The sequence below is a fragment of the Equus quagga genome, chromosome 8 (assembly GCF_021613505.1).
Source record: "Equus quagga isolate Etosha38 chromosome 8, UCLA_HA_Equagga_1.0, whole genome shotgun sequence".
NCBI classification, from domain to species: domain Eukaryota; kingdom Metazoa; phylum Chordata; class Mammalia; order Perissodactyla; family Equidae; genus Equus; species Equus quagga.
Window position 1 is genome coordinate 108,394,223 of NC_060274.1, and position 15,799 is coordinate 108,410,021.

Genomic DNA, 15,799 nt, shown 5'->3' on the forward strand with positions numbered 1-15,799 from the left:
ATATATAGAGAACTCATACAATTCAACAACAAAAAAACAAACAACCTGATCAGAAAATGGGCAGAGGATATGAAGAGACATTTTTCCAAAGAAGATATACAGATGGCCAACAGGCACATGAAAACATGTTCAACATCATTAATCATCAGGGAAATACAAATCAAAACTACACTAAGATACCACTTTACACCTGTTAGAATGGCTATAATTACCCAGACAAAAAACAACAAATGTTGGAGAGGATGTGGAGGAAAGGGAACCCACATACACTGCTGGTGGGAATGCAAACTGGTGCAGCCACTATGGAAAACAGCATGGAGATATCTCAAAAGATTAAAAATCAAAATACCATATGACCTAGCTATTCCACTATTGGGTATTTATCCAAAGAACTTGAAATCAACAATTCAAAGACAAATCTAAATAGTTGGGCATATTAAAAACAAAGACAAAATGGGCCTAGATTTGTTTCTTAATGTCACTATCATAAAACAAACAAAAAAAAGTACCCTGGGGAACTAAAGAGACATAACAACTAAAAGCAACGCATTATCCTTGACTGGATCCTGGATTAGGGAAAATAAAATTTTTTAAAAACTAGAAAGCTGTAAGTGACACAATTGTGAAATTTGAATATGGACTGTATGTTAGATAAAACCATAATATCAATCTTAAATTTCTTGAGAGTGATAATGGTTTTAGTTTAGTTTAGAAAAATGTCCTTGTTCTTACAAGCTATATGTCAAAATGTTTAGTGAAACAGCATTATAAGGTCTGTAATTAACTTCCAAAAGATTAAAAAAAATACACACCCAGAGAAAAGAGACAGAAAGAAAGCAAATGAGAACTGTCAAATTGAGAAGAGTATATCACTTATGAGTTTTCACCATGCAATTCTTTCAAGTTATGAATTTTTCAAAATAAACAATTTGGGGAAAATCAAATAGCTGATTAATATACTGAAGGAATTAGAAGACAAACTGGAGAATTTCCATTAAGAAATGGAATCTAGGGCCAGACTGGTGGCATAGTGGTTAAGTCTGAACACTATGCTTCAGCAGTCCAGGGTTTGTGGGTTTGGATTCCGGGAGCGGACCTACACACTGCTCGTCAAGTTATGCTGTGACAGCACCCCACATACAAAATAGAGGAAGATTAGCACAGGTGTTAGCTCAGGGACAATATTCCTCAAGCAAAAAGAGGAAGATTGGCAACAGATATTAGCTCAGGGCCAATCTTACTTACCCAAAAAAAAAAAAAGAAAGAAAGAAAAGAAATGGACTTTATAAAAAAAAGAATCAAATGGAAATTCTAGAATTGAAGAGTACAGTAACTGAAATTAAGAACCAAATGGAAGAGTTAAATAAAAATAGCAAAGCAGACAACTGAAGAAAAGAGTACTACACTAGAAAATAGGCCTATAGAAAATAAGACTGAAGCACAAAGTCAAAAAAGGATAGAAGGTAAAGAATGAGAAGAATGCAAGTGACACATGGGACACAGTGAAAAAGTCTAACATCCATATAACTGAAATCCCAGAAGGAAAAGAAAAAATGAGGCTGAAGCACTATTTAAAGATAATGGCCAAGAAATTTCCAAACTAATAGAAGATACCAAGTCATAGATTTAAGAAGGTCTACAAACCCCAAAGACAGAAAAACCAGACCTAGGCACATCATAACAACACTGCCAAAAAACCAAAGACAAAAAGGAAAATCTTAAAGGCCAGAGACAAAAAGATGCATTATCTTTAAATGAACAACAACTAGACTGACAGCTGACTTGTCAACGTAAACAATGGGAACCAAGGGGCTGGCACAGTTGCACAGCCTGGGGTTTGACAGCTCAGATCCTGGGTACGGACCTATGTGTTGATTGGCAAGCCATGCTGTGGCAGGCATCCTACATATAAAGTAGAGGAAGATGGGCACAGATGTTAGCTGAGGGCCAGTCTTCCTCAGCAAAAAGAAGAGGATTGGCAGCAGATGTTAGCTCAGGGCTAATCTTCCTCAAAAAAAACAAAAAAACAAAAAAACAATGGGAACCAAGTATTTTCAAAGTACTAAAAGAAAATAACTGCCAATTGGTTATTTTATACCCAGCAAAAAATCCTCCCAAAATACAATAAAATTAAGACATTTTAAGACTAAAAAGAGTTCATTACCAAGAGACCCAAAAATAAAAAAATAAAGAATAGCAAATAAACCATAAATTAACTTTTCTTAAATGTATCAGAAAGCTGAGGTTGCAAGGTAACCAAGTAGACTGAAATCTAAAGACAGACCTCTCCAAGGAGACAGGAGGCAAGCATTGGCTCATCTGTAGCAGAACAAAGGTGGAAGAGATGCAGAGCACCAGACAACCAGGCAATAAAAATTCAGCTAAAATTATTAACAAATTGATAAAGGCTGAGTGAGTGTGAGCTAGCAAAACCCCTGGGACTCACAGACACAAGGGGATTTCATAGCCACTTACAGGCTTTTCTCCACAGATCTCCACGACACTCAGGAGAAAGACTGGAGGTAAGGCAGGAGAGCAGAGAAAACCTCCTTTCTTGGTGCAGTCCTGGGAGCAGCAGCCTCATCTGCAGAAAAGGCATAAAAAGCTCTGACTGGACACTTCTCCCCTACTCAAGAAAAGCCTAAGCCATGTGGGAGGGGCAGCAAATCACGTCACCACCAAGACATCAGCTAAGACTCATTGCTGTTGCAATAAGGGTAAAAGAAAAAACCTCTACTCCTAGCAGACAGGGTATAAAACAGTCTTGAGCCCATCATACTCGATGAATACTATCAGAGGTCTACTATCACTGAAGAAAGGGCGAAAAAATTTATCCTGCACAAGGTCCACCAGACGCAAGGCAGAGCACAAATGCCACGGGAGAGGACAGGATCACTGAGAAAGCCCCACCAGGGAGAATAACAGACAGTGGAACTGTTAAAGATTACAGAAGACGAGGGCAACAGAGAACATTCCTGTCCCCTATTCCCACAAACAAACAAACAAATACTAAACACATCGTACTCAAAACTCCTGAAAGCCAGAGATAAAGAAAAAACACTGGAGGCAGAAATCATTTTACCTTACTCCCAAGGTATCCTTGACTCTGTCACAGCTCAGTTGTAGAACTTTATGTTGTAATTACTTGGGCCTTTGTTAATCTTTCCTAATAGACTATAAGCTCTTAAAAAGTAAAGCACAACCTTATTAATTACCTCTGCATCTCTCAAAATCCTTTGGCCATAAGAGGCACTTAAAGTATATATTAAATTGTTAAATATGAAGCAAAATAACAAGATACCATCATCTCATAAATCTATAACATCTCTTTGTTTTCCCAAACATGAAGACCATTCCCTTAGCAGGTAGCTGAGATACCTACTAAATTGGAAATCAGCTACAAGACCAGAATCCAAAATGTTTAGAGAGAGAAAGGGCAACAGAACACAAGCAAATCAGGTCTTTACAGATAAAGAAAACAAAATACCTGAGAGGATGAGACATTTTTCATTCCAAGTCCTTATTTGCAGAACTTCAGCTGCCTTGCCCAGATGGAGCCTTGATTTTGTTTTGTTTTAAATATATATTTTGTTTTAGAAATGGGAAGAAGCTCAAAATTTTCTTAGCTAAAATCTGAAGATTTAAAAATTTCACTCAGGGGCTGGCCCCGTGGCCGAGTGGTTAAGTTCGCGTGCTCCGCTTCGGCGGCCCAGGGTTTCGTCGGTTCAGATCCTGGGCGCGGACATGGCACCGATCAGCAGGCCATGTTGAGGCAGTGTCCCACATGCCACAACCAGGACCTACAACTAAAAAAGTATATACAACAATGTACTGGGGGGGATTTGGGGAAAAAGTAGGGAAAAAAAAAAAGATTGGCAACAGTTGTTAGCTCAGGCACCAATCTTTAAAAAAAAAAAAAGATTCAGTGAAAGGAACCTTAAAGTCTCCCCAAAATAGAAGTCTTTCCTGGAACAAACTTACTTTAAAATATTACCAGTATTTCTGAAATAGGAAAAAAAGGAGAACAGCACTTAGGCCCTGGCAACTAAACCAAATACAAAGCTTGCATGTTCTAATGCTCATTATGCTATTATTTAGTTTTTTATTTTTTAACTAAACTAAAATATAGATGGCAATTATATGAATTTCCTAGGATAATTCCATGAGAAATTGGTCTTAGAAAAATTCCCCAATTGCTCCTTGCACAAATGTATCAAATAGAACCAAAGTGAAAGAAGAGCTCTCTTCTCATTTCAAGCATCATTATTTATCTTGATGCTGCCTCACCCACTGGTCAAATGTGCCTCTCTTTTCAAGTATTTGTCTTTTGTAATAAGAACAAAATACAAGAGTGACCTCTAAAGAAACCTGACAAACTGGAATACCACAAAGCTACTAAGCAAACTGTCAACGAAAAATTACCCAGAACGATACTACCAGTACTATATATTAAGGGGTCATAATTTATCACTTTATTTTGAATGCCAGAGTGTTTAAGAATTGTTGGCATCCAAAAACAATCTTACTTTGGTCACTGAATCATAAAGGAAATGCAACCAAATCCTGACACCCTAGACACTATAGCACATTGCTCACTGTTCTTCCCCTCTGCTAAGCTGCAGAAAAAAGGAGAGAAGGAAGGAAGGTAGGAAGGAAGGAAGGAAAAGGGATTCTTTACAAGGAAAGAATAAAGCACTTACACTTCATAGGACTTTCTAGCCACAGATGCCAGGTGCTACCCACTGAAATCCAGGCTTGGACTAAGCTCCACATTTCTGAAAGGACCATCTCAACCGAAGCCTGGGGCTCAGAGTCAGCAGGAGGAAGCTGCAGCTCCCACTAGCAGCACATTTCAAAGAGGCTGCAACAAGAGAACATTATCCATTTAAGCATCTAATTCCAATCTTCCATTCACAAAGCAGTAGCAGAACAGGCCTTTATATCAGTCTTTTCAAAAGATATTTCCATGACTATGTGATGAATATAAAGCAGGCTATGGCCCAGCAATCTTTTCACTAGCATGCTCTAAGTCTTTCATTATACTGCACAGCAGATCCTAAAGTACTTGCCCCCTTTTTGCTTTAATGGTGCATTATTGCTCCAAGACTCACTTCTACACCAACAGTTCTAAAACTGCCGAATCAACCGAAATCACTGAGCAGGCCCTCAACAATGCAGGCATACACCCAGATAGGAGCCTAAGGATTCATTAGCTGCCAAGAATTAGCAGCGGATTAAGGCTGCTAGTTAATCCTACACAAAAATTCCCCAAATTAAGCAGAATTACTTAAAAGACATCACTGAGGACGGAAGAGCTCTGGCAAATAGGAAATGAGGTTCTGGAAATACAAATATTTCAATGAGATTTGAAAAGTAACATAAAAGTGTCAGCTTGCTGTACTTTTTTAAGCATTTCAATTAGTGAATAATACACTTATTAAATAAAGACTTTCAAAGATTTATAGTGTACTGGAGGGAGGGGGAGACCAGGTCAGAGCACAGAGTAAGAAGAACTAAAAAACATAATCAAACAAACGCAACATTTTTGACACCTGCCCTGTAACAATGTTGTATAGAGCTAGAAAATCAGAATTTCCCAAATCAAGAAAAAATTATTTTCATGAGACAGGTAAAGAAAGAAAAACGTTTAATTTATCTGAAACAGAGAAAGCAATTATCACCCAACTATCTTAAGTTTTTGTATCTAATCCTTTACGATAACTTTACAAATTTAAGACAAACTGCTAGATCTGTCACAAGTTACTTTCTGATGCTTTGAAAGGGAGAGAAAATGGTGTGAGGGGATATTAAGAAAACTATAAGCTATGGGACTTAAAAGATAACCATCACTACCTAAAAATGATATTTTCAAAACTCCTTGTTTTGCAAGATGGCCTGAAACACAGAAACTATGATGAAATGAAACTTAGCTAATACCTTCACCGCAGCAGTGATGAGTAAACAACTCCCACCACCAAAAGCAGAGAGCACACAAAAAATAATTATAAAGCCCTTTGCTAGCTCCCAGACGCATAGAATACTCTTGTATGCATAATCTTTTTAAAAGCAAAACAGCTCATTTATAGAGACAAGTTCAGCCAACTTACATTTCACAGCTATTTTCAAAATAAGTGAATAGATAATTAAAAGGGAGACATTATTTCCCTTACGGGAGGGAAGAGATTTCTGGCTAAAAATAATTCTTTAAATATCAGAAGCTATTCAAATTCCAGAAGAAATACTCAAACACTCTTCAAGACAACTTTGCAAGTGCCCATGTGCACTGTTCTATCTTGATCTCAACAAAAGAGATCAGTAAGACCAAGTGACAGCAATGCACACTGTGGTCTTCTCAGTTTCTGATGAAATCCCAGTATTTCTCGGACAAGTGTTTTCAAACAATCCTATGTCGGAATGACCTCTGTCAAATTAATTTTGGCTCAAATCTGTAGCTGTCAGTCATGCATAATGTGGTACTGAAAAATCTTGCCAAAACTTTTTCATGACAAGTGCAAAGAATCCCTATCCCATTTACAAACCCTCAGTCACCTATGCATATGATTAACCTCAAGAATGGCCCTGAAAAAAGGCCCAAATACACTTGGATCTAGAAGACCAGCTTGGGTTGGGAGTGACTGAAGCATGCATTCCTTGGTAATCACTCCACAGTGGGCCTTACTAATTATACTGAGCAGCCTTGCTTTAAAAGTAGAAAATGCCAAGCTTGAAACCATTTCATTTGAAGCAAAAGAAGCAGCCCGTGTAAGAGCTTCCTGAAAGCGAAAAATATAGAAAATGTATTTCCTTTAACTACTGGTCTCTATTCCTGTCTATCTGAGCAAATTTCATAATAATTCATATAAAGGAGAATGATGAGATTATCAGATTTATTAAGCATATGTTAATGAGATGCTGAAGTTCCAAGTTTTCATGTTATAGAAATCGGAGATGTCTAGCTTAAAGCATTGTAAAAAACGTATAACAGTGTTAGAAAACTCTGAATGCTTACATAAGAACATGTACATTTTCATGTCTAGTTGCAAGTATATTCTTCTGCTTTGGGGCTATCTGTTTAAATGGTATTAAACTTGGCTGAGACAGAAAATACAAACAAAGAAACAATGAATACAGGGAAAAACAAAAGAATTGTGCTATGGGCTTAAGAAAAAAATAAGTAAAAACCATAAATGTAAACTCTGTTAACAGAAAATTTCTTACCTGCCCCCCCAAATATGTTTCATATTTTCATTTTGGGAACTCTACCAAAAAGAGGAAAATTAAGTCAGTACTTTTAAGGAGTTCTACCTGCCCAACACTACAAAATTATCCCCTTTAGCAATACTGTGAACTTCTAATAAAGAGAAATAACGTTTCTCTCTCGGGCTTCACCTATACAGCAATAAAACACTCTGGTAATATTTCAGTACCAGGGTACAAGCTAGAGAAATACAGCAGAGGGAATCTGAGCAATCTCAACTTACTATGAATTAGTTTTTAAGTTCAACAGAGCTTAAAATTCTATAAAACCTGGAAAACAGTATGGCAGTTCCTCAAAAAAAAACAAACATAGAATTACCATATGTTCCAGCAATTCTCCTTCTGGATATATACTCAAAAAAATTGAAATTAGGGACTCCAACAAATATTTGTACACCCGTGCTCATAACGGCATTATTCACAATAGCCAAAAGGTAGAAGCAACACAAATGTTCACCGAGAGATGAATGGACAAACAAAATATGGTACATAATTATTCAGCCTTAAAAAGCGATGAAATTCTGACACATGATACACCATGGATGAACCCTGAGGACATTATGCTAAGTAAATAAGCTAGTCACACAAGGACAAACAACTGTATGATTTCACTTATTTGAGGTAGTCAAATTCATAGAAACAGAACACAGAATGGTGTTTGCTTAGGGATGGGGGGGGGGATAAATGGGGAATTAACCATGTTTAATGGGAACAGAATTCCAGTTTTACAAGATTTAAAAAGTTCTGGAGAGAGATGGTAGTGACAGTTGCAAAACAATGTGAATGTACTAAAAGCCACTGAACTGTACACTTACAAACGGTTAAAATTTTCCTTTTAAAAAAAGGAACGAAATTTTGACACATGCTACAACATGGATGAACCTTGAAGAAATTATGCTAACTGAAATAAGCCAGACACAAAAGGACAAATACCGTATGATTCCACTTATATAAGGTACCTGGAATAGTCAAATTCATAGAGACAACATGTAGAATGGTGGTTGCCAAGGGCTGGAGAAAGGAGGGAATAGAAAGTTATTATTTAATAACTACAGAGTTTTAGTCTAGGAAGATGAAAAAGTTCTAAAGATGGGTGGTGGTGATGGTTGCACAACAACATGAGTGTACTTAATGCCACTAAACTATACACCAAAAAATGGTTAAAATAGTTCCATTTTATGTTACAAATATTTTACCACAATAAATAAAATCTATTTTCCATTTCTGTCATAAACATCAGTGCAATCAACATGAAAGAATGCTGAAGAAATATCTGGAAGGCTTTGAAAGAAAACTACGTTATAATTAGAAGATGCAGCAGTGTCCTGATAATTTTATATCCTGAATCAAACCATCAACTCTGGTCCAAGGCCTGGGAAGACAAGAAATAAACTAATCCAAATCCAGATGAATGCCACCATGTAACAGACTACCATGCCAACAGAAATACCATCAAACTCTCATTCATAGGCTCCAATACACCAATAACACAAAATGTCCCTATCTGCACTATCCAAGACTTGGAATGTGTCAGTACAAATAAGGAAGTGATTTTAACTTTTATTTAATTTTAATTTAAATAGCCACAGTAGTCATCTGGCTATTGACTACCATATGAGATGACACAGCCAGATTAGCAAACTCTTTTGGGAGAGAGTTTTTGGTTTTTATCATTTACTTATATACTCCCAGTTTCCAGCAATGCAAGGCATACAGGATTCCTATGTTCACTGAACTAATCAATCCACAGAAGTTGTATAGGAACATTTTCTATTTTGTAGAAGGCTTTCTTTTCAAAAGTATATTATGTTTTAAGGATCACTTAACTGGAGGATGAGAGCATAAGCATTAAAAAATGCGTAGATTTTCAGATACATCAAATCAATGACTGCAATTGCTAGAGAAAAACCAAAGACCCTAGGTTTCAGAACTAGGCTAAAGAATCAAGGAATTCCAAAGAGGAAAATTACTAGGAAAGAAGTTTGAAGCCAGTACTCCATGATCCATGACCTTCCTGATATGATATTTAGAAGAAAAATTCCCAAGGATATGTGATAAACCAAAAATGACAATGCCAACTTAGTCAATCAACGTATGACTTGATTTCACTTGGTTTGTGCTTTTTATGCTTTTCATCAATTCTTTTCAGTGTTCAGATAGAACTATAAAACTTTTAAAGTAACCTCTAACCCACACATTGTCTCTGTAAAAGCAGTCTCCTCCTTATAACCCCAACTACAAAATAGAACAAATGAGTAGCATAATTCATTAGCCCTAGAAAGAGATGGTCTTTCCTTCCATTGCTTTCTAGATTTTCTACTAATTTTGGTTACTGGAGGTGGACAAAAGAAACCACCAAGTGTTCAGAACAGTCCACTGTTACATAGGCTTCCTTTAAGATCTGTTTCAAAATAATTTTATTTTTTTTAAAATACTTTGAAGATATGAGTGATATCTGCCTATTACATAAAACAAAACCATGGCTGTAGGCTATTTCCAAGAATTTTGGCAGGAAAAAAGTTTAGAACAATGAACATAGATTCGTCAGAAAAATGGCTGTTTTATACAAATATTAAAGAGAAAAAAGGCTAACTCATGGCATCAGCTAAATCATACCCAAATTACACCTTTACACCAAATCTATAGTCACCAGGGTCATTATAACTACACTAAATGACTCTAAGATTAGTAAAGCATGGGGCATAAGAGAGTAAGGATAATAGTTTTTCAAAATGTATATTCTTCAAGGTGGTTTTGAAACAAATCAAGCAAATTCTGTTCCTTACCAACTTCAAATTGAAAATTAAAACCCGATGCTTGTTATTACATCAAAATACTTCTGGTTAAATGTATCACTTAGTGACTACTTGGAGAAAGACTTCTTGAGTCAAGAAATTCCTCCCCCTTTCTGTACCCAAGTATTTCAAAGCATAAAAAGAGGTCAATATAAACTCATAATAAAAGTTGTTTAAAAAAAAAAGGATGGAAAGATCAAAAACAGAGCATCATAGGAGGTTGAAGAATGCCTATTTTCAATTACCCATGGATATGGCAGAGAGAAGCAGCGAAAAATGAAATTCATAGAAAAAGACAAATCTGAGTTACCCAACTATCCCTTTGGAGGTGCCTACAAGCTACTGATTCAAAAAACATTTTTAAGAACCTATGTTTTGGGGCTGGCCCCATGGCCTGGTGGATAAGTTCGGTGCACTCTGCTTTGGCAGCCTGGGTATGGATCCCAGATACAGACCTATACCACTCCCCAGCCATTCTGTGGCAGCGACCCACACATAAAACAGAAGAAGACTGGCACAGATGTTACCTCAGGGCCAATCTTCCTCAGCAAAAAAAAAACAAAAAACAAAACAAAAAACCACATCAGGCATCTTGATTCCTTCTTAATAACCATGGTTTATTCCTTCAACTATGGGTATCAGATTACATAAACAAATAAAAGGATACGACAGCCTAGCGGGGGAGTCAAACAAATTTTCAAAAAGATGAAAAAAATGATAAATGTAATTAAATAAAGTGCTCTAGGTTTGTAGTGCTGGCAGAAGTGACTTTCAGTTGAAGAGAATCATTTATGACTCTAACTTTGAAAAGATGGGTTAGTTTCTTCACTTGAAAACAGGACTGGGAAAGAGTAATAGCAAAAGCAGAGAGATAAGAAAGAATCAAAGAAATCACAAAACTGGACAAAGGTAGCATCTTCTTCCCCCAAAAAACCATTTGCTTACTATGGGAGATACTACAGCTGTTTGAATGCTGATGGAAAGGACCGAGTAAAGAGGTAGTCTGAGTAAGTGAGACAGAGGATAACCAAAAGATCAAGGTTCCTGAGAATTCAGGAAATGAGATGCAGAGCACCTAGAGCTGACAGAAGCAGGTGGATACATCCATACTGAAGTTTTACCAAATAACACATGAAGGGTTGATGGTATATTTAAGAAAGTGACTAGAAGGGGCCAGCCCCGTGGCCTAGTGGTTAAGTTCAGCATGCTCTACTTGGCCAGCCTGAGTTCGGTTCCTCAGTGCAGACCTACACCACTCCTCAGCAGCCATGCTATGGTGGCAAACCACATGCACAACAGAGGAAGACCGGCACAGAAGTTAGCTCAGGGCTAATCTTCCTCAAGCAAAAAGAGGAAGATTGGCAAGAGATGTTGGCTCAGGGTGACTCTTCCTCAGCAAAAAAAAAAAAAGCGACTAGAATGAGAGATCTTGGAATCCAAATTGGGTAAACAGAAAAATAAAGATAAGACCTAATAAAGAAAAAGTAGGGGCCAGTCAGTGGAAGGTTTTGATAAAACTGAAGATCTAATGCAGGGACTTCTGTTTAACATGATTGAACTAATTGAACACATCTGTTTGCCCTCAGGTCTCCTCCAAAAATCCACTAAAATCAGAGTAAAGATATTTAAAAAAGGGGGGAGGACCCACAAGGACAAAGAGAACGGAAACATGAGTGATATTAACAAACCTGTGGAAACTAGATAGCTAACAGATGAGTTTTAACTGTCAGCAGGTCTAAGAAAGCTAAAATTTGCCTGGGGACAGGGAGGGAGGATGGGATGAGAATGGAGAAGCCAAGGGGCAAACTGATTCATGTTGCAAAATCCTAATTAAGGCTCAAGAATTAGCAGTACACACCTGAAGGCAGATGCACAGGTGGAAAAGAAAACAAAGGGTTGGGTTCAAAATCTGTATAAGCAGTTAGACTCCTAGATTTTCTCCCTGACTGTGAGTGGCCAGGCTACTATCCTCCCACCCTCAAAGAAGACTCATGGTTTACTTTGGAAAGACCGAAGTAGAGGGACTCTGCACTCTTGAACAACAGACTCACCTAAGGACAGGAATATCCTAAGGAAAATAGGAGATTAAATTAAAGCCTACATACTTAGTGATGAGATCCATCCCCCAGCTCATTCTCCTTCCTGCTACCTGCAGGCTCATTTATAACCACCAGGCAGAAAACTAGAGGAATTCTCTCCAGGTAAAAGTGCTCCAAAAAGGCCAACAGAAAGACAATGAGAGAGAAGGGGTGAAGATTCCCTTCTCAATTATCCATCAAATGAGGGAGTAATCCAAGAAAAGATCATGGGATCCAGGATTCAGCACATCCAAAACAAGAGGTGAAGGGAATTCCCTAGCATAGTGTTAAATAGAGACCTCAGGACAACAGCTGCAACAGATATGCAGAACAACCAGGCCAGACTGGAGCAGGCAGCTCTTGGGAGAAGTTTCCTTCCACCAAAAAAGGGAACAGATTACCAGTTTGAATATACTAAGAAGATATTTACACTTACTGACAGAGTTTGGGGATATATATAAAATAAAGTAAATGTGAAAAATAGAAAAAGGTAAGGATTACCACCAAAAGAAAAATTTTTGACAAAAAAGGAAATATTACCAGGATATACATATGCTAGATGGAGAGAGCCTAAATCCTCATCTTTCATAGGAGAAAGTCTATACGTAACCACTTTTTTTATCCTAGGCCTTGTAAAACTATTTCCATTTTACAACTTTTTTTAAAAGTATGGTTTAAAATTCTTTTAATTTTAAAAATAAAACTTTTTAATTTTGATAAAAATTAAAATTAGAGCCAGCCCTGATGGCCTAGCAGTTACAGTTTGGTGTGTTCGGCTTCAGCAGCCTGGGTTCAGTTCCCAGGCATGGAACCACACCACTCGTCTGTCAGCAGCCATGCTCTGGTGGCGGCTCACATAGAAAGAACTAGAAGGACTTAGAACCAGAATATACAACTATGTACTGGGTCTTTGGGGAGGGGGAAAAAAAAGAGAGAAAGATTGGCAACAGATGTTAGCCCAGGTGCCAATCCTTAGGGGGAAAAAAAGGAAGACTGGCAACAGTTGTTAGCCCAGGTGCCAATCTTTAAAAAAAAAAAAACACACAAGCTAGAGGCATCACAATCCCTGACTTCAAAACATACTACAAAGCTACAGTAATCAAAACACCATGGTACTGGCACAAAAACAGGTACACAGATCAATGGAACAGAATTGAAAGCCCAGAAATAAAACCACACATCTATGGACAGCTAATCTTTGACAAAGGAGCTGAGGGCATACAATGGAGAAAAGAAAGTCTTTTCAACAAATGGTGCTAGGAAAACTGGAAAGCCACATGTAAAAGAATGAAAATTGACCATTCTTTTTCACCATTCACCAAAATAAACTCAAACTGGATCAAAGACCTAAAGCTGAGACCTGAAACCATAAGGCTTTTAGAAGAAAATATAGGCAGTACACTCTTTGACATCAGTATTAAAAGGATCTTTTCGGACACCATGTCTTCTCAGACAAGGGAAACAATAGAAAGAATAAACAAATGGGACTTCATCAGACTAAAGAGCTTCTTCAAGGCAAGGGAAAACAGGATTGAAACAAAAAAAACAACCCACTAACTGGGAAAAAATATTTGCAAGTAATACATCTGACAAAGGCTTAATATCCATAATATGTAAAGAACTCACACACTCAACAACAAAAAATTAAACAACCTGATCAAAAAATGAGCAGGAGACATGAACAGACATTTCTCCAAAGAAGATATATGGATGCCCAATGGGGACATGAAAAGATGTTCATCATCGCTGATCATCAGGGAAATGCAAATCAAAACTACACTAAGATATCACCTTACACCCATTAGAATGACAAAAATAACTAAAACAAATAGTAACAAATGTTGGAGAAATTGTGGAGAAAAAGGAACCCTCATACACTGCTGGTGGGAATGCAAACTGGTGCAGCCACTATGGAAAACAGTATGGAGATTCCTCAAAAAATTAAAAATAGAACTACCATACAATCCAGCTATCCCACTACTGGGTATCTATCCAAAGAGCTTCAAGTCAGCAATCCCACAAGTCCCATGCACCCCAATGTTCATTGTAGCATTATTTACAATAGCCAAGACGTGGAAGCAACCTAAGTGCCCATCAACAGATGAATGGATAAAGAAGATGTGGTATATATACAATGGAATACTCCAGAGCAAAATCATCCCATTTGCAACAACATGGATGGACCTTGAGGGAATTATGTTAAGTGAAATAAGCCAGATAGAGAAGGACAATCTCTGTATGACTCCACTCATATGAGGAATTTAAACATGTGGACAAAGAGAACAGACTAGTGGCTACCAGGGGAAGTGGGGGGGGTGGGCACAAAGGGTGAAGGGTTGCACCTACAACACAACTGACAGACAATAATGTACAAGTGAAATTTCACAAGATTGTAACCTATCATTAACTCAATAAAAAATTTTTAAAAAATAAAATAAAAAAAATAAGACTTCAAAAAAATAAAAACAATTATATGAGGTTACTTGAGATTGGGCCAGCAAACTGGAAGAAGAGTGGGATATGATCAGAACAGAATGTCTCAGTTAGTGATAGGGGGAGGGGGGGCCCTGGTGACTTTTTAATAATGACAAGATCCAGGGTACGAATGTGTGAACAGGTGGCCAAGCTAGTGATTGGGTGGGGTGGTGACTTTTTAGTAATGTCAAGATCCAAAATGTGACTGTGCGACCAAGTGATTGAGAAAAAGAAGTAAAGGAATTAAGAGGCCAAAGTGCTGGGTAAATTATCAATCCAGATGCTAAAGTTGCCTAAAAATGATGATGTGTGATTGCGCTGGATATTTTCCAGGTCCACTTGTCCACCCTTCTTTACCATGTTTTCTACCTCAGAGTGCTGACCTGTATGGACTACATCAACGGGTTCCCGTGTCCCCTACCTTCTGGTTGGGTTGTTCAATGGGGAATCCCAGGAGGAGGTTAGGAGAATAAGGTCAGGATATTTATTACTCCAGCTCCCTCCCTGCAAAGTCACCTCATGCTGACTGTATCCCTTCAACTGAAAACTACCACTCAGGGGCCAGCCCCAGAGTGGTTAAGTTCGCGCTCCACTTCAGTGGCCCAGGGTTTCGCTGGTTCGAATCCTGGGCGCCGACAGGGCACTGCTCATCAAGCCATGCTGAGGCGGCATGCCATATGCCACAACTAGAAGGAACCACAACTAAAAATACAGAACTATGTACCGGGAAGCTTTAGGGAGAAAAAGGAAAAAATGAAATCTTTTAAAAACTACCACTCATCTCAAAGCAGCCAACTCCATACTTTTCTTGAGAGTTCAAGTAACTACTCCCCCTCCCATCCCTTCCAGCTTAAGGGTGTTAACATTTTGGTTACAGGTTCCTACACTATCTTTTGTGGTACCACATTATACCCACATCTTTATAAATAGTACCAATATCAAATAAACCCTCCACAAATTACCCTATTTCAAGTGTACCATCTGTTCCTGTTGGGACCCTGACTGTAAATAGTGATGAAGATGATGATCTAAGACTGTAACAGAGACTAATGAAAAGTAAGAAAAGTGACTACCATTTAAATAACAATTACTAACATATTTTGAGGTCTAAGTTCCAAGAACTTTGTTAAGCTTTTCATAAGTATTAATTCATTTAATCATCACAAATATCCTATGTAGCAAGCAGAGATTTTT

The 15,799-nt window shown here is 37.7% G+C and overlaps 1 protein-coding gene across 2 annotated transcripts in view; it reads right to left on the reverse strand.

The window, feature by feature from the left end:
- TNPO3 (transportin 3) overlaps window positions 1-15,799 on the reverse strand; it is an 87,814-nt gene that overhangs the window by 70,266 nt on the left and 1,749 nt on the right. The window contains exon 2 of one of the 2 annotated variants that reach the window (XM_046669601.1): window positions 4,701-4,861. The exons of the other annotated variant lie outside the window; for it this stretch is intronic. The gene's annotated coding sequence lies outside the window, so the exon portion shown is untranslated. The remainder of the gene's footprint in view (window positions 1-4,700; window positions 4,862-15,799) is intronic. 2 annotated transcript variants of the gene reach the window in all.